We start from the raw sequence: 20,315 nt of genomic DNA on the forward strand, positions 1-20,315 counted from the left end.
TTGGGCGCTGCCTGCGGCCCCGCCCCCCGTCCCAGGGCTCAGAGGCGGGGCGGGGCTGTGGCAGGAGCCGCTCGGTCCAGTCTCCTCGTCATCCCAGCAAGACTTCCTCCCTGCAGGTTTCTTCACCCTCTGCAGCAGGACACCTGACAGCTCTTTCTTTTTCTGATCATCTGATGTCACAGGTTACCATGGAATTGCAAGGGTGGTGCCAGTGACACCAGATTAGGGTCAATTTATGAAAAATCTTGAGAATCTCATTCTCCTCTTGCACAATAGAGAAGTTCGCCAAGTTCAGTGGAGGTTTTCATCATGACCAGGGGACTTTGAAGAAGCAGTGGTTCCCAAACTTTTTGCTTTAAAAAAAATCTATTAATTTATAGATAAACAAGATTATACTGTATAGCACAGGGAAATATATACAAGATCTTGTGGTAGCTCATGGCAAAAAAAAAATGTGACAATGAATATATACATGTTCATGTGTAACTGAAAAATTGTGCTCTACACTGAAAATTGACACAACCTTGTAAAATGACTATAACTCAATTTAAAAAATCTATTAATTTAAATAAATTTAGGCAAATCTAATAGAATTTCCATATTTTTAAAATCTCTCCAAGAAAGAACATTACAAAGGGTAACTACCATCTTCCATTTACTCATTTATTCCTACTTATAGAGCAGAATAAAAAGAGCATACTCTAAGAATTGAAAAAGTGTATATTTAAACGAAATAAATTTAAAATCTTAAGTAATTTATTTTATTTTTTCTTAGGCTGGTGAACACTTGGCTATGACCCAGTCTTGTATGGAAATTAGCACATGACTACCTTCCTAGAGGTGATAATCATTTTGGTCCTTCTTGTCTCCCCAGGGTCTAACTCAGTGCCTGGAGCATAGCAGCATCGTAGGTACCCAGTCATTGGCCAAAATAAATGTACGGGTGAAAGAAGCAACATGTAGATGGAATGGTAAGCAATGGACTGCTGCTGTTTTAGTGATTATTTGTGGTACAAATAAGGAAACTCCCTTTGAGAACGTGGACATGTAGGGAGCTTCCAGGTAGAGGCAGCAAGGAATTGCACATTTGGGCCACAAGTCCATTGATATGATTGTGGGGTTTGGACTCTGACAGGCAAAGAAAAGTCAGCTTCTTCTCTTTTAATTTTTCAACCATTTTATTGAGGTCTAATTCACCTACCACATCATTCAGCCATTCCAGATGTATAATTCAGTGTCTTTTAGAATCTTGACAGAGTTGTGCAACCATCACCACTATCTAATTTTAGAACATTTTCATCATCCCACAAAGAAACTTCGGTACCCATGAACAGCCATTACTCATTCCTTCCCACACCGCCACCCCCAACCCTAGGCAAACACTAATCCATTTCATGTTTCTATAGATTTGCCCCTTGTGGACTCTTCAAATAAATGGAATCATATGGCATAAGTCCTTCACATTGTTTTGCATCTGGCTTTTTTCACTTTGTATGTTTTCAATATTCATCTGTGATATAAAATGTATCAGTATCTTGTTACTTTTTATGACCAAATAATATGCCGTTGTGTGGATATAACAGATTTTACTAATCCACCCATCAGTTGAAGGACATTTGGGTTGCTTCTACTTTTTGGTTATTATGACTAAAGTTTGTTATAAGTATTTATGAACAATTATTTTTGTGGACACATGTTTTCATTTCTTTTGAGTCTATACCTAGGAATGGGGTTGCTGGGTCATATGGTAACTCTACATTTTATCTTTTGAGAAACTGCCAGACTGTGTTTAAATAACATTGCATTATTTTACATTCTTACCACCAATATATGAGGGTTCCAATTTTCCCACATTCCTGCCAACACTTATCATTTTACGTCTTTTTTTTTTTTTTTTAACTTTTTAAAATTGAAGTATAGCCAGTTTACAACGCTGTACCAGTTTCTGGTGTACAGCACCACGCTTCAGTCATACGTGAATACACACATATTCCTTTTCACATTCCTATTTTATGTCATTTTGATTATAGCCACTCCTCCTGTGTTAAGTGTTATCTCACTGTGGTTTTGATTCTCATTTTCCTAACGACTAACGATGTTTGCATGGGCATTATGGCTATTTATATGTCTTCTTTGGAGAAACGTCCACTAGCATCTTTCATATTTTCATTGTAAAGTTTTCATAGTTTTTCTATAATCTGAGAACAAGTCCATTATCAGCAATATAGTACTCATCTATGAAGTACACTCCATCGCGCGTGTGTAAACCTCTTTGTTAATGGCATAGTCGGGGGCCCCAGGATGATAGCTCCGTGGGCGAGTGCAAGCCCTCTACAACAAGCTAGGAGGGCCTAACGCTGGAAGGCAGGTGTGAAGGAGCAAACTGCGCATGCGCCTGGCTGGGTGACTCAACATTTAGGCTCTCAGGATGGCCCCTGGGTTCAGTTCCTATGGGGACAGACTGGGCCACAAGCTGGAACTAGGGGATACACGGCACTATGCATGGTGTGAGGTAGGCATCCAATTTCATTATTTTGCACATAACCATCTTGTCTCAGAACCATTTTTTTTGCAAAACTATTCTTTCCTCATTGAATATTCTCAGCACCTCTATCAAAAACCAATTGATCACAAATGTAAGGATTCATTTTTGGACTCTTAATATTATTCTATTGATTAATATGTCATTTTATGCCTGTACCATGCTGTCTTGATTACTGTAACTTTGTGGTTAATTTTAACATTAAAAAGTATGAGTCCTCCCACTTTGTTCTTCTTTTTCAAGATTCTGTTAGCTATGCTGAGTCTCTTGCATTAAAATTTCCACATGAATTTTAGCATCTGCTTTTCAATTTCTGCAAAAAAGCCATCTGAGATTTTGATAGGTTTGCATTGAACTTGTAGGTCCAATTAATTTTCTTATTATATGATTGTAAATGCCTTTGATATGCCAAGGAAATATCTATACTTAATCCAGACATGTTAGAAATTCTAGACTTGTATATCCAACTGTCCACTGGGCCATCTCTGCGGCATCTCAAACTTCCAGCATTCAAAGTAAATCTTGGTGTTTTTCCCCAGCACCAGGACTTCCTGTAGCCTTTCCCCTCCCACTTACTATTTACTCCTATTTACCTAGTGGACAGGGGTGTGAATCAGGTCAGATTCTTTAGGCTGTAGATGATTTAGACATAAAAAGTTTCATTTTCCCCTGAGAAAGAAATCTGGAGTTACACAGCCTGGGCTGCCATAGGAGTACCTGCCTTCTCCAATGTCCAGCCCTAGTCTTCATGATCCAAAGTGATGGGTAAAGGTACAATTTCACATCTGAGTGCCAAACAGAAGGGTTTAGAAAGAGGAGAGTAAGGCCACCATATCTTCTTTTTAAGGAATTATCTCAGAAGGTCTAAACACTTCCATGTGTATTTTATTGGCTAGTGTTTACTGATGTAACATAATAGCCAGATATGCCTCAAAGTGAGACAGAAAAATATAAGTCTTATCTGATTCTTGGCACACCAAATAAATTTAGGGTTCTGTTGTTAAGCAGGAAGAGGGAAGATGGATGTTGGGATAGGAAATTAGCAGAGAATCATCCTGTAAATGTCATTTTCCTTTTCTTTCCCTTCTCAGTTTTGTCTTGTTCAGTTTACAATCCAGTAATAGTATGTTGAGTGGGTTCACTTTCTATCTCCAATGGCTTTTTATCCAGGCCATCATCATATTTTGCCAGGAGCAGTATCCAGTTCTCTCTGCTGCTACTCTTTGCTCCTGAATTCTCCAAACATCTGCCAGACTAATGCTTTACAAAATGCAAATCTGATAACACCGTTTTCTAACTTAAAGCTCCTCTAGAGTTCCTTTGCCCTTAGCATCCTTAAGATTACCTCTGTGGCCTTGCATGGATTGGCCACTCCCTGTATCTCTGGCCTTAACTCACATCGTGCACTTTTAACTCCCTGATTCTCCCCCATGGACCTTTTCAGTCCCTCACACATATTGTGTTTCCTGTCACAGGGCGCATACCATCGCCTCTACTGGAATGCATTTTCCTCCCTCTTTGATTAGTTAAAATAATACCTTTTAGGCTTCTGATCTCTCTTATGAGGTCAAATTCTCTTCTTATAAGCGCCCACAGATCTCTCCTGTGAAATATGTACACTGCGTTAATTTTACGTTTACATGATGATTTGCTATTCGTCTGTTCCCTAATAAGTTCCAGGATGATAGACATGATGTCTTTATTTACTCATCATTGTGTTCTTAGCATAGCATTTGACATTTATTACATTCAATAAATATTGCTTGAATGAATGAATGAAATGAAGCAGTATCATGGGGATGAGTGAATCAATTTTTCTTTGAGCTTCAAAAATTTAAAATTTGGACTGATGTATTGAATTTTGGGAACACTGCGTTGTTGAAAAGAAAAGAATATTATTATAGGTCCAGTTGCCCAACAGCTTTGTCTTGTGAATGTGTGATCTCATTCACTCATTGAATAGTGATTGAGGACACGAATGTATGCCCTCGTGCTCACTGTTTGTAAGAAACCTGGCAAGGTATTAAGTGCTTCACGTCTTAATTTTTCATTTCCTCGAGTAACAACAATTGATTTCCCAGGACTCTTCTCAGTCAGTCTGTTGCAGTCCACCCTTGCAAATTTTACTCCACGATCCTTCTCACCTGTTCACAAATTCACTGTTAATGAAAGATCTGCCTTTGAGATTCCTATCTCTCTGAATTAGAAAGCTGTATATTAATGGATACTTTCGTCATGTTGATTGTTTACTGTCATTCTCATGAACGGTGCTAGGTGTTTGGTAGGATTTAGCCTTGAGAAAATTCCTGCTTTCATGGAAGTCCTAGTCTAGTGAGAAGAGAGGAAGATGTAAAATAGTTACAAAATAAGTAAATTTTAAGTCGGAATAGGCATTGTCAGGGGCATTATTATATGGGCCTGTAGGGGACCAATTTAGATGTGAGTCTGGGACACTTTCTCTGAAAAAGTTATATTTAAGCAAAGCCTTGAAAGATGAATCAGGCATTGGACTAGCAGGGAGAAGGAGGGAAAAAATGTCCCCGGCAGGAGTATGAAGTCTCCAAAGTGGATTAAGACCTTGTTGGAACTTTCCAGAAGATCTGGAGACTGGCATGAGCTGAGGCAGCTGAAAACGCTTACTATGTTTCACTTCAAATGAACTCCCGGCTCCCTCTCCTCTATGACATGTTTTCCAGACTTTTTTTTTTTTTTTTTTTCCATGGCATTCCATTTCCCTGGATTCCTCCTGGGTCCCTCCTAAACAAGGTCCCCAGATTTGACACAGATCCTCTGCAGCACTCGGACAAGGGCAAAGACTATGGGAGCATTTTCTCCCTCTTTGCCTTAGAAGAATGTATTTCCATGAATGTAATTTGTCTGTACATTTGCATTTTTAACCACTTCATCACTATTCTGCTTGAGGTCAGGTAAGTTCCCCAGAGTCTTAAGCAAACAAATAGGTGTTAGAGCAGTTAACATTTGACACTAAATAAGAGATTTTAAACATTACTGCCAATCTCTAGGTTATGTTATTTTTATAGCATTTTGGTTTTGAGATAATTATTAACCCTCAATCTTGTTGCAGTCTGCTTTTTCTTTATCAGGTATCACTAGATATGCACACTGCATGCATATTAAGCCCAGTTACATCCTTTTTGTTCAGGAGAAGTAACACACACAGAAGAATACACAATAAAATGATGACAAATATGTCAATGGGAAGAAAGCATCCTCTGCATGACCAAGTCCGATGTGATCTCAACGTCAAAGGCAAGCCTTTACTTCCAGTGAATTAATGAACAGCTAAGGGAGGCCATGAAATGAAAATGGGAAAAGAGGATGTGGATTTTCTTGTTTTCTAAATCACAGTAGTGCCAGCAGATGAGAAGAAATGTGTCCTGACGTATCAAGGAATCAGTCACCTTCACTTGAAGTGACTTATGGCTATTTGGACGCCCAAAACAGTCTAATTGTAGTATTTCGTACAAATGAATGTACATACCATACACTAAAGTGGAAGGGGAATAAAGCCTCACATCCAAAGCTTTTACATAGTGAGTTATTTAATTAGTGAAGTGTTTCCAGGAGTTTGGGTAGCCCAGACCTCATCCTCAGAATCCCCACCACTCGTAGGTTGAAGTCTTTTCTTTCCCACATTAATTAAACTTCCCCTTATGTCTCTTGAATAGCGTCCAGCATTTCTAGAATGCGAAACTTACACAAGTATGTGCTCATAGTAATATGGGTATTTGGGGGAAAGTGGTAGTTGTTGGGAGAAAAGTCAACTGTTTCATTATTTTAAAGCTTTGAGAATGAGAGTTACAACTGGGATGAGTCTCTCATCCTTCCTGAGGCAAGCGTGCTCTGGGCTGCAGCTCGTTCTCAGAGCAGGAGTGTGACCAGAGTTGAGCTTGTTGTCATTCCTGGTCTTGGGTCAGGGTTTTGGGTGATACAAACACTGGTCATTATGACCATTCACTCACTGCCAGTTCCAGCACAAAATTGTGAGAGTCATTAAGTTTTCTGGCCTCGACTTGTGCTCCGTGAGTGCATCCTATGGTCTTGGCCAGAGAACACTGCTCATCTTTTTTTTTCAACACCCTGTATCTTTAATTATAATAATCATAGAACCAGCAGGGAGGGTAGAGCTCAAGTGGTAGAGCACGTGCTTAGCATGTATGAGGTCCTGGTTTCAATCCTCAGTATATCCTCTAAAAATAAACAAACCTAATTACACCCCCCAAAAAAAGATTTTAAAAATCACAGAAAAAGCATTCAATGGGGGCTGATAATGTGTCATGTATTTTGGGTAAGGGATATATATATATCCTTTAGAGAAAAGTTAGAGACTACAAATAACATAAAATATCATATGTATATAATGTTTATATATAAATATAGAAAATGTAGACATATATGTAAATATTCTCTACATAGATATATACACACAAACACATACAAACTTACATGCACAGAATAGAGTCTGGAAGGAAGTATAAAATATGAACTGATTACCTAAGGCTTGTAGGATTATAGATATTTAGTTTTCTTAATTTTTTTTTTTTTTTTTTTTTTTTTGCGTTTTCAAAGCTTCTTAGCTGAGCATGTTTGGAGTCAATCATTAAAAAGAACAAGATAAACGTGGGAGAGAATATTGTAGATTCCAACTATGCAAAACCTTACAAGATTTTAACGGCAGTTATATACGTTATTTTATGCATTGTCTTATTGGAGTCACAAGACCCCCTAATAAGACAGTGAGATAAAGCTCTTCCTGTGAAATCTCTGTGAATATGTCTTTGATTTAGGGATGAGGCCAGCTTTGATGAGAGACAGTTTTTGGTGCCCGTAGCAAGTGAACTCGCAGGCAGTGCTCTTTAGCTTTAAGAGAGTGTAATTAGAAGTGAAATTGAAGCCTTTCATCATCCAGGAACTTACAAGGTGAAGTGAGTCAGCTGCATTTGTGTAGTCTAAGTCAGAGGAAGAAAAAGCTACTCAGCAGCGAGCAATTTATTCTCTATAAATTGAAGATACTAATACTATAAAGCATATCTCAGAGCCACAGTGTTGGTCAGCCACTTAAACTTTTCAGATTTTTTTTTTCTCCTGTAACGTGGGCATGTTGGACTGCTAGTCTTTGAGGACTACGCCAGATCTCAGTGTCTAGAATTCTGAGCCGACATGAATTTCACCTTTAAAAGACTCTCAGAATGCTCACAGGGATGAGAGAACTATAGATGAAGGGTAAATAGAACCTAAGTACCAAGAAACAAATCAGGGGCAAAGTGTCCCAAGAGTAGCTCCATTTAAAGTAAGAAAAAAAAAGAAACTTTTCAGTTTCCACTGAAAACCACTGTTACTGGTTTTTGTTGTTGTTTGCAGTGGGTTTTTTCCACTGTAGTTAAAAACATCTAAAATGAGAAGGGCCTGCGTGGTTCTTTTCTGGTCAACTTGAAGGAACAAGTGGAAATTTTTAGAAGACACAGCTCTCTAGAGGAGAGGAAATTGAAAGTAAAGTGGATGGGGGAGCAGTCAGAGTTGAGAGGGCAATGATCCAAATTCTTAGAATCTGAAGGCAAAAGGAGAGCACTGTGTGTGGCATAGTTTGGGAAAGATACACGTACATTCTCTCCCAGAGCTTAATCCCATCTATAGGTTGAGAGTTCAACTTTCTATCTTCAAGCCACGCATGTCCTCTAAGGCTGAGACTCCAACATCCAATTATCCACTTGGCATTTCTACTGGGATGTCTCATAGGCATTTCAAGTTCACTATGGCCCAAATGGAGCCCTTAATTTCCTCCTCAAGCCTGGCCCTTCTCAGCCTTTTTCTTCTCTGTAAATTGTACCACCATTGACCCATTTACCAAAGCCAGAAGCCTGGGAGTCATTCTTGACTCCTCTTTTTCCCTCACTTCCACATCTTAATCACTAGCAAATCCTGTGAATCCTCTCTCTAAAGTGCACTTCATCCTCATCTCTGTCTCAATCTTGACAACTCTTGCTCTGTTGAAATCACCATCATGTTTTACCCAGACTTCTGTAATATCCTCCAAATTGGTTTCTTCATTTCTGCTCTTGTCCCTACAATTTATTGTCCACACCACAGCCCAAGGGATTTAAAAGACTCATGCCAGTTGTCTACTTAAATCCAGTGTTCTTAGAGTAAAAACTGTGCTTCTATCCTTGGACTCTACATGACGGCATCATCTGGCTTATTCTCCACATGTGCAGAATGTTCTCTCCCTTGAAATACTCTGAAGACCTAACTTCTTTTCAGGTCTCAAAACACATCCCCTTATTTAGATCACAACCCTTTCTCTGCTCTTTCTCTACCTGGAATATTTTCCCCCCATGGTTCAGATCTCACTGTGCTTTGCCTCTCTTATTAATCCATTCTCAGCTTCAATTTTTCTCCATCAAAATAGCTTCACCATGATCACTCTAATGAAAATTGGACCTTTCTCTCATTCTGTACCATAACATCCTTTAATTTTCCTTGCAGCTTAATATCAGCCACTTACTCTCTACTTATTGATTTATTTCATTGTGAATATAGCCTGTCTTGCCCACTCAAGACTGAGCTCTCAGAAGATGGACTTTGCCTTCTTTGTGGGATCCGCAGCCCCTACACTGTGCTGGCTGGTAATAGGCACTCGATATGTCTTTGTTGAATGGGTGGATAGATTTACGGTCTTGGGCTTCAACTAGTGGGGGATCCAAACATATTTTTGACTATGTCAGGATCACAGGATGGAGAGTAGCATCTTCAGAAGTGATTACGTTGAAAACCACTTGCTACTGCACACATCATCTTTGAAGAGTTTACCTGAAGAAAAAAATCTCATTAGTCTGTTATCATACCTCTATCTGCGCAGGATCTGCTTATCGAAATGGTTTCCAGATCACTAGTGACTGCTGACATTTTGCTGGCATTTTCTCAGAGGAATTCTTGGCTCACCATTCTGCATCTGAAATCTATGTGTCAAATATGCACTTCTCCACTAGTCCCTGCCTGGAATCTGAAAACATGGAGTTAAATCCAGCTTCTCCCAAAAGTATTTGTATCACTTGAGCAGCCAATGACCCTCCAACCCTCAATTTTCTCATCTGTAGAATAATACGGAGGGAGAGGGCATTTGGAAATATTGTTTTTCCTTAGGATTTTTCAACTCTAATATTTTCTGATGTTAGGAGACAGCTTTATTCCCCTTTACCCCCAAGTGGGAGGCACTAAGATTTAGCGTGGTGTTTCCAACCTTACTGCACTTGTGTACTTCTTCTATTTTTTTTTTTTTTGGTCATATGTAACTGACACCTGTATAATTACTGATTGACAGCTTTCTTTAAACTGATCTGCTTTTGTTTTGGTTACACTGCCATATAGCAAAAAGCAGCATCAGTGATCGCAGTTGCAACTTAAATTTAAAAATTAAAAAACATATTAAAAGTTAAATATAGCAGTCATTCATATACCACCAATAAGTTTACCCTTAGGAAAACATGATTCAATCTCACATTAAAAGATTTACAATAGCCAAGACATGGAGACAGCCTAAATGTCTATCAACAGATGACTGGATAAAGGAGATGTGGTATATTTATACAATGGAATACTACTCAGCCATAAAACCTGACAAACTAATGCCATTTGCAGCAACATGGATGCTCCTGGAGAATGTCATTCTAAGTGAAGTAAGCCAGAAAGAGAAAGAAAAATACCATATGAAATTGCTCATATGTGGAATCTAAAAAGAAAAAAACAAAAACAAACAAATAAAGCATAAATACAAAACAGAAACAGACTCATAGACATAGAATACAAACTTGTGGTTGCCATGGGGGCAGAGGGTGGGAAGGAATAGACGGGATTTCAAAATTATAGAATAGATAAACAAGGTTATACTGTATAGCACAGGGAAGTGTACACAAGATCTTATGGTAGCGCACAGAGAAAAAAATGTAACAATGAATATATATATGTTCATGTATAACTGAAAAATTGTGCTCTACACTGGAATTTGACACAAAAATGATTATAAATCAATAAAAAAATGTTATATTGTTAAAAAAAAGATGAGGTTAAAATCCTAGCTCTTTCAAATTTTTTAGCCTTAGTTTCTTCAGCAGGAAATCATAAATATATATATATACACATACAGACACAAACAGGTAGGTAGGGAGGTAGGGACGAAGGTAGGTAGATAGGTAGACAGATGGAGAGTTGAGCAGGCAGGCTCAGAAGAGGAGCTAACTGGCAAAGGAGGACACTTCAGAGTTAATACTTCTTTCTGGAGTTTTGCTTGGGGCAGAGAACCAAATAGAAAAAAGAAAGGAAAGAAGGAAGGAAGGAGGGAGGGAGGGGACAGAGAGGGAGAAGGAAAGAGGAGGGAAAGGAGGTAAAAAGAAAAGAGAGAGGAAAGAAAGGAAGGAAGGAAGAAAAGAGAAAGAAGAAAGAAAGAGGAAGAAAGAAAGAGAAAGAAAGAAAGAAAAAGCAAAGTTAAAAAAAGAAAAGGAGAAAGAGAAAGAGAGAAAGAAATCCTGACAAGCCTATTGGAAAACACGTTAACACATTCACCAAACAACCAACCAAGAGATGCATCAAAAACTCTTGCTGTGCAAGAGCAGCAACCGTGACCTTAAAAAGTTGCATTGTCATTGTGGCTATTTACAAGAGCAGCTTATGAAAGTTGTTAATGCTTAGTGAGGTTGTACCTGTTATATTTAGCAACAAGAGGGATATTTACAAAGGTAGATACTTACAGAATAGACATGAGAGCCTTTTTACCACTGTGGTTCAATTTGGACTGAGTATTTTTTTTCTCTGCCTTATGTTCATGGTGCAAACAAGCCTGGCTCCTAAGGCTTTTACCCTGATCCTTACATGATTTTCTCATGAGAGTTATCTTCGCATGCTTGTAAATAAACACTTTCTCAAAGACATTGTCAACCCCAGATTCCTTTTTGTGATTATTCATTCGTTTCTCATTCTTCACATTAAGCTGCGTTCTGAATCTCGACTTAATTGCAAAAATCTTGGCCTCATTAATATTTCTGTCTGCTAAGTTACATTCATCAGAGTCAACTGAATTTGAAAACTCTTTTAAGTGACCTCTGGAAGAAAACAGCTCCTGGCAATTAAAAATGAATAATTTATAATCATCATATATTGACTAAGATTTGTCATAATATTTATAAATAACCATAGAAACACATGACTAACAGGATCTACACAATTGCTTCCAAACCTGCTTCCAACACTTATAATCTGAAATGCCAGGTGATGGCAAATATTACTTACATGAAGATAGAGTAACTAGACCTGCTGGAGTGATTCCTTTGTGGAGTTAATTTGCAAGAGCTGAGCCACATTCAGGCGGATTCTTGATGAATGATGATTGATGAATCCTTGGTCCAGCCATGCCTACGTAGTTGAGGAAAGGGATTCCAGAAACGGCAGAAATAGAATGGTTTTGTAGTCCATCTTATAAGATAGTAGTGGCAAACCTCGTATCTGGAATGGAAGCCATTTGTTCAGGATCAAATCGAATGCAGTCTTGTCTCAGATAACAAATTAAACCAAGGTGCCACGTGAACATCATGTCAGTGGACAGCAGTGAAGCCAGGTGTTGGGGGAACTGATGCTGAGAAATTTATTTCTGCCTAATTTAAGCCTGGCCCATGAAGTCACATTGGGAAATGCATTGTCCCACATTACTTACCCAAGAATGACTTCAGGAGACTGGAAATAAGGATTGTCTGTCCCCTGAATATAAATGAAAGTAAGTTGGTGTTCCATGATCAGAAGCATTAAATCTATGTTTGTTTTGATGCCCTGATAACACCTTACTGTCCCAACCTCCACTTATTCGACACATTTCCACCAAACATTATATATCCTGGGTTCTAATCCAAGTATCGGGGATATGGCAGTGAACACACACAGTGATTCTGACTTGCTTATGAGAATGGCTCCTATAAGTTAGTTGTTCCAAATAATTGGCCTTAATGACAAATGACACTCCAGCATTAGTTAGTAAGACATTAAGGATTTGACCTCCGTCTAAATGTTAGTTTGGAAATACCTACTTATGAATAAAATGGCCAAGTTAGAATTCTTCGCTATTTTCTTATTTTAATCTTTTACAACACTGTAATGCTGTCTGAGGTTTACAGAATCATTTAGCCTGAGGCAAATCCTCTGTATGGCAGGTTATATTCAATTAAAGTTGAGAAACAATATATATTCCTCAAAGGTACGGGTTCCGAATTTGAAATTTTTTGGCTTTTAATATAATACTGGGAAGGCGCTGAATAAATATTAGACAAAATTAAACAAAATGAATCATTTCCCTTTCTTATAGGATGACTTCTTTGACTCTGTTTCTCCATTTGCCACATTTAAGGATTGTAATTTGGAGACCAAATTGCTATTGCTGTTTGCTTTAGGGTCCTTTAAAGATAGGGATGATATATGCAAGGTCCTTGTGTGTGTGTGTGTGTGTGTGTGTGTGTGCTGAGAGTATGTTGCAGACATTATTTTCTTTTTCTTCTAAACACAGTCTGTTTCCTAAAAGGGAAGTCATTCTCTGATAAAAGCACAATGCAATGCAGTTATCAAAATCTGGGAAATCAACACGTACATCATAATACTATCTAATCTACAGATCTCTTCAGATCTTGCCAGTTGCCCCTTAATGTTATTTTTCTGGCCCAGAATCCAATCCAAGATCTCACACTGTCATGTCTCTCTGGTGATAGTTCATCTGGAATTATTTCAGGTCCTGCCTATTTTTTCATGACCCCAAAGTCCTTGGAGAGAATGGGACAGCCATCTTGTAAAGTGCCCTAAACTCACGCGTGCTGTTTCCTTATAATTAAACTCAGGCTGTGCATTTTTACAGAAATTCACAGACGCAATGTTGAGTCTTTCTCAGTGCATCATATCTGGAGAATGGGTTTAAAATCAGAAACCACAAACATCAGACAATGTGACCTGGGGGAAATTATACAACTTCTCTGAACTTCAGTTTCTTCATCTGTAAAGCAGGAATATTAACATGAACCTCACCCTGTTGCTAGGAAATTATATAATATAGCAAATTACTTAGAGTAATGTCTGGCATATATGGAATTGTTCAATGAATGTTAGTAAGTTATCACATCTGTCTTAGAAGGTGGAAGAAGTACGCCTTCAGGAATCATGGTTGGTATCCAGGCTTCCTGGTACCTCCCCAAGAAAGCAGCAGAACTCTCATGATTGGTTATTTGTTTTGGCAAAATACTTAGCAGGAGGAAGAGGTGGCTGCAATTAGCGTTTCATGGGAGGTTTAGGATTAACTAAATCATTCATTTCCTCAGACTAACCCTGTCCATGACAACTCATGGGAACTTGGGCTTCAAGTCATAATCCAGCGATACAATTAATGTAAACTTCACTGTCCATCAGGCCTGGGTATGCCTAACCTGGATGAAAGGACAGTGGGAGGGTTTGGGGGTCTAATTATTTGAGGGACCAGCTGAAAAATGAGAGGTACACATCCAACCACATTTGTTTCATTCAGTAGAACTTTATTTTTTTGAGGGATGAATTGTCTCCTGCACTAAGAATAGGTCATCTTGGTCTAAACTTTCTGGGTTTTCTTTTTTTTTTTTTTTTCTTTTAATTAGGCTTTTTTAAGAGGAGTTTTAGATTCACAGGAAAACTGAGTAGAAGACACACAGATTTCCCACATAAGCCCTGCCCCTATGAATACATGGTTTTCCTCCAATATCAAAACCCACTGCAGGACTGGGAAGTTGATGCAATTGGTGAATTTACACTGATACATCACTATCACCCAAAGTCTGTGGTTCACAGGGGAGTTCACTCCTGGTGTTACACATTCTATGGGTTTTGAGAAATGTGTGATGACATGTGTCTACCATTATGGTATCACACAGAGTAGCTTCACTTCCCTAAACATTCTCTGTGCTCTGTCTATTCATCTCTGTCTCTTCCACCAATACTTGGCAACCATTGATGATTTTATTGTCTTTATAGTTTTAACTTTTCCAGAGTCATACAATAGGTAGCCTTTTCAAATTGACTTCTTGCACATAGTAATATATTTTTAGGGTTCCTCCATGTCTTTTCAGTGCTTACTTTCATGAATCATACCTTTGCTGTTATATCTAAAGGTACTCAAGGATATCTAGATTTTTCTCCTATGTTATTTTTCAGGAGATTTAAAGTTTTGCATTTTACATTAAAGTCTGTGATACTCTTTGAGTTTCTTGTGTGTGTGTGTGTGTGTATGTGTATGTGTATATGTGTGTGTGAAGGGTTAAGGTCTGTGTCTAGATGCATTATTTTTCTTTTTCTTTATGTGAGTGTCCCCTTGTTCCGTCACTGTGGAAAGAATATGATTTCTACATGGACTTGCTTTTACTCCTTTGCCAAAGACCTTGTTGACCAATATTTCACGGATCTATTTCTGGGCTTTCTATTCTGTTCCTTTGATCTATTTGTCTATTCTTCCACCAAACTGTGTGTGAGATTTTATTTTTATTACTTATTCTTATAGTAATTCTTAAAGTTGAGTAAAGTCCTCTGAGTTTGTTCTCCTTCAATATTACAATGTTATTCTAGGCCTTTTACTCTCCATACAAATTTTACCTTCAGTTTGTTGATAATCACAAAGAAGGTAGGAATTTGGTGAGAGTGAGTTGAATCTATAGATCAAGTTGAGAAGAACCATTTAATTTCTACCCATGAAAGACTCATAGTTAAAGATGAGGAAAGAAGTTCAGAAATGTTTAGAAATGTTACAAGATCACATAGTCTGTAAATGGTAAAGGTTGTATTTGGATATACATCTGAATGACTTTAACGCCTCAGTATTTTCAAACAGGAGAATGAGCAAGGGCTCAGATCTATTGGCAACCTGTTCAGGCTCATTCTTTTGGGACATGTTAGGAAACTTTCACTGTTTAGGGCTGGTGCGCTGATCTTGGATTTCCCAGCCTCCACAACTGTGAGAAATAAATTTTTACCGAGTCGATGATGTACTATTATAAAGGCCCCAACTAAGACACCATATTAATAGCATTAAGTCTTGCAATCCATGAACATAGGATGTCTTTCCATTTTTAATGTCACTGGTTTTTGATGATTAGAACATTAAATCTGGGTAAATGATTTGAAGAATTGAATTTGTTCAGGATTCTTTAGGATGCTGTGTGATTTTGATTATGTGTTTAGTCTTTCTCAGCCTCAATTTTGAAATCCTAAAAAAGGCTGTAAGGCTTGCTCTTTGTTTATATCCACAAGTCTGGAGGTTGCTGACTGGCATCTTAGCAAGTTTTGACCCTAAATTTAAAAATTTTATTGATGAGTGGGAAAAGGGTGGAGAAAAACAGTTTCCTCAATTCTTCCTTTCTACTACTCTGCTTTTATGTATAAGACATGCAGTTATGGCTGAGATTGTGTATTGAGAAGGCAGGAATTACTTTCTTACACTGACTCAAATTTGTATTTTCAGGAGATACTAAATGTGAGAGAGATACAGGGAGCCAAATTCCATACTTATGAGCAGCCCATATATTTCAGCTACAACCATTACTGCTCCTAAACGACACTTAGTGGGATAATCTTATTGAAAATCTATTATGTCCTAGGTGCCATGCTAAGAGTTTTAAATGCATCAACCCATTATATCCCCACAATGACCATATGGAACGTGTATTATTATTATTATTATCTCCATTTTAAGGATAAAGAAAATTGAAGCATTGAAAGATTAAATGACTTGCCCCAATTTAGGCAGCATTAACATCTTCAGCTGAGTTTCAAGCCAAGTTTATGTACAATACTCTAAAACCTGTGTATATTCCACTTAAGGGCATACAATGATCACACTGGTTGAGTTGAGACATTCCTGCAGGTTGTCACAAAGCATCTCAGGGGACTATTAAAAGAAACAATGTCCCTTTGCACTTTTATTCTTTTAGTTTAACCCACTTGAAACAGTCTCTCTCCTCTTTAAATATTCACACCAATTCATTTGCTAATGTCTAACTTTTTCCCCACCTCTAGGGAATTCTTCACTTTCATCAGCCACAATTTTATCCCTGTTCCCTGACCTTGAGTAGACCTGAGGACTTCTAGGGATCTATGAGATCACCTCTCTGAATCTCCTCATTTTTCACATTAGAAGACTGAGGCCCAGTGATGTAAAGTCATGGAACACAATATGGATTGGTATCCAGGGCTGGAATTTCCAACAAAGTCCTCTTTCCATTGTATGTTATATCTTCCTTGGATGAAAATGTGTGATGTTTGATCATATATCGTCTTCTGTTATTTTATGAATGTGGGGACTTCTTCAGTAGGCTGTGAAAACCACCATGTCAGGAACTTTCTCTGATATGTTAATAGCACCACATTATAATTGGACAATAGGCTCTCAAGATATGCTTGTATAATTAAATCTCGTGTCCAAGGACAAGTTATCACAATTCCAAAGAGAATGGGTTTTAGCACATTTAGCACATAGCAAAAACAGGACAGTCTGCTGTACGCAAGTATGGATTCTCTCAACCAAACCTAGGAGATACTGGTTGAGCATGGTAGGGAGGCAACACTGTGTGTTTATGGCTGATTCACTGTATATTCATGTGCCCTAGTGTAGAGAATTATTCACAAAAGTGGATTCCATTTCTCAGGCAATTAAAAAACAGTATTTTTGCTACAATTTATTATTTATACAGTTAGGGCAATACTTGTTAGATAAAATTTTTAGAGGAGTGAATTGTGTGACAAGATGAAAAGAAGAATGGTGATCTCTGTAAGTAAGAGGTGAGAGGCATAACATAGAGTCGAGTTATAAACGGTTGTCTTTTTACTGAAGTTTGCTGGAATGTTGTCTTGTGTTAACGGGTAATTTTGGAGGCTAACATAAGCATGTCTGTTCTGCAACTCTGATTTGGTTTGTTGCTGATTTGTTTGTATGCTTTTTGGTCCTTTAATCCCTTTAAGCATGTTGTCCAAAAACTCAATATTTAAAAAGATCCTACAGTTACCAAAAGGATAAGAACACTGTTGTAGCTACTATCTTTATCAAAGAACGGTTGTGAAAAATATAAACAAAATTTTTAAATTCAGCCTTGACTAGAATGTCAAGCGTAACTGCAGGAAAGCCATCTACCTCATTCAGTATTTTAATAAGAAAATCTGAAGTAACGGAAATCAAAACTTGAGTTTTGGATAATCTAGGGGGGTCTGTCAATCAAAGAAACCCATCCTCTTGTGGCCAAGCTGGGGAAAGAGGCCAATGACACCCTCTGCCTGGAATCTTGAGCAGAATGGAAAAAACAGCTGGAACCAATTTGCCCAGATGTAGAAACCCTCTATTTCATTGTGTTGGAGAATTAAGGGACGTTTAGCAACTAGTCATTTTCTTGGTACCATAACATTCAAGTCAGATGGATCTACACTAAGTATGTATCTTGTCAACATAAAGTTGAGTTTCTGTCTGAGTTTATTTACTAAAAAGGACAATGACTATCTTTTTAATATTGAGATTTTTTGTAATAGTTTGAAGGATGATTGACTTCTAAGAATGAGACTAGGATATGTTTGTTACAGCAAACCATATTTGCCAGAACGCTGGTTGTAAAATTTACATTTATTTCCTTAAAGTTGCAAACTCTAAATGGGATATAGATTTTCTACACCAAGCTTGGTAGTAATTAGGAGCCTAGGACAACCTTATCGAGCTCTTATTCCTTCTTAAAATTAGAGCTGTATCTAAATTTAGCAAAATTTGATTAATATGCTTTATAACAAGCATTTGGATAGAATGATGAATCAATCATATTTCGATTTAAAAATTATCTATGTTTCAAACTTTATGCTGCATACATTCATGCATGATTGATCTCATTTAAAAACTGAAGATGATATATGGTCATGACTTCCCTATTCATACAGCCTTCTTGGGGAAGTTGCTAGGAAAATATTTCGTTTGATGAACTGAGAAAAATGCATGGCTAAATGTCAAAGTGGAAGCAGAATTTTATTAAGATCTTTATGATATGATGTGTGTGTATGCCTTTGTGTAAGTGCATAGTACACAAATAACATCTATTATTCATATATTTTATGATCTATATTAGATTAGAAGATACATATTAAATTTTACTAGTTGGCAAACATTTAAAAAGTGGAGAGTTGTTTGTTTTTTAATCTTATGTGGTAGCTTATATCATTTGCTATTATTTAGAATAATTATCGCAATCATACATTCTCTTCTGTCCTTGCATGTTTCAGTGTGGGTGGGGAACACTGGCCTGTCATATTGGTTGGGGCTTGGTCATGTGACTTGAGTTCTCCAGTGAAATCTGTGTAAGTGTTAAGCTCCCATAGAGATTCTAAGAAACATTTGTGTTTCTATTCCCCAGGTAGGGGGTGTTTAGGTTCTAAATCCGACCTGCATTTAGAGCAGAAATACTGCAGCTGATCTACTGATCCATGAGCCAGATATATATGTTTGCTATTGTAAATTGCTACCATTTTGGAATTGTTTATTACTACAAAAATGTTCAGTAATATAGCTAGTACCCTGGTAACTAATTCTGTATATTTTCAAAAATTATTGTATTACTTCAAAAATACATATTCAAAAATCCATGATAGGATTTATAAGATTATTCTTCGCACAGGAATATTTTTAGTTTCCTTTGCACCCATGTATAATCTTAGATGTTTACATAATTGAATAAACGCAGAGTTGTTCTGCTTTTGCCAACTTTTAATAAAGTAGGGTTTACCCATAAAGATACACTCCAAAATACAAATATCAGAAACTTGTAATGACACAGAAAGTTGTTGATTCAGAATGCATTTTCTAAAAGGAGAAAAATAAAATATGAAAATATGGATTAAGATGTTGAACAGATTGGGTTTCAAATGATAGAAATTCAACCAAATCATTTAGGTGAGGGAAAAAATTACTTGGAGAACATTGGGTCTCACATAACTTTTGAAAGAGCAAAAAGATAAACGGTTGTTCTTAACCACTGAAACCAGGAACTCAAACTATACCAGAAGACTCTTCGTCATATTTTTGCTTCTGCTTTTCTCGCTGTATATTAACTTCCTTCTCTCTTGTAGTGAACCACCTACATGGCAGATAAGACCTTGTATGGACTTTCAAGACATATGGTAAATCTTTGTAACCAGGGAGAGACTTTTCATAATCTCTTTGTTTCTAGATAGAAAAGTTCCCAGTTAAGGACTCCTGATTGGACTACCTGCTGTCACGTGCTCAACTTCAGGCCACTTTGCTCTGCCCTGAGGTAATGTATTAGTATTGAAAATCTCTAGGAGAGCTCTTTGATGGCAAAAGATGGAGAAGGTAGTACCTAGGGGGTGTTATTCCCAGAATAAAGGATGCTTCTTGGTAGGGGATAAAAAAGGAAAGTCAGAGGATTTGAAAAAATAATCTGAAGCCTGGTAAAAGTTTACCACCTCAGGGCATATTCAAAATTCCTTGACTTGGTTTTAGGTCAGTGTTTCTCAAAATATAGCTCATGGACCATCTACATCAGAATCCCTGAAAACTTCATTACAAAGAATCCATTCTTGGGCTCCATCCCACACTTCTGAATTCAGAATCTGTATGAGGAGCACCAAGAATCTCCAATTTCTTCTGATAATTATGAAACCCTATTATATTAGCTTTTGCAAAAGTGTTTGTGAGATTAAAAGGAAATAACTTAAACAAGAGAAG

Source organism: Camelus ferus, chromosome 19 (genome assembly GCF_009834535.1).
Source record: "Camelus ferus isolate YT-003-E chromosome 19, BCGSAC_Cfer_1.0, whole genome shotgun sequence".
NCBI lineage: Eukaryota > Metazoa > Chordata > Mammalia > Artiodactyla > Camelidae > Camelus > Camelus ferus.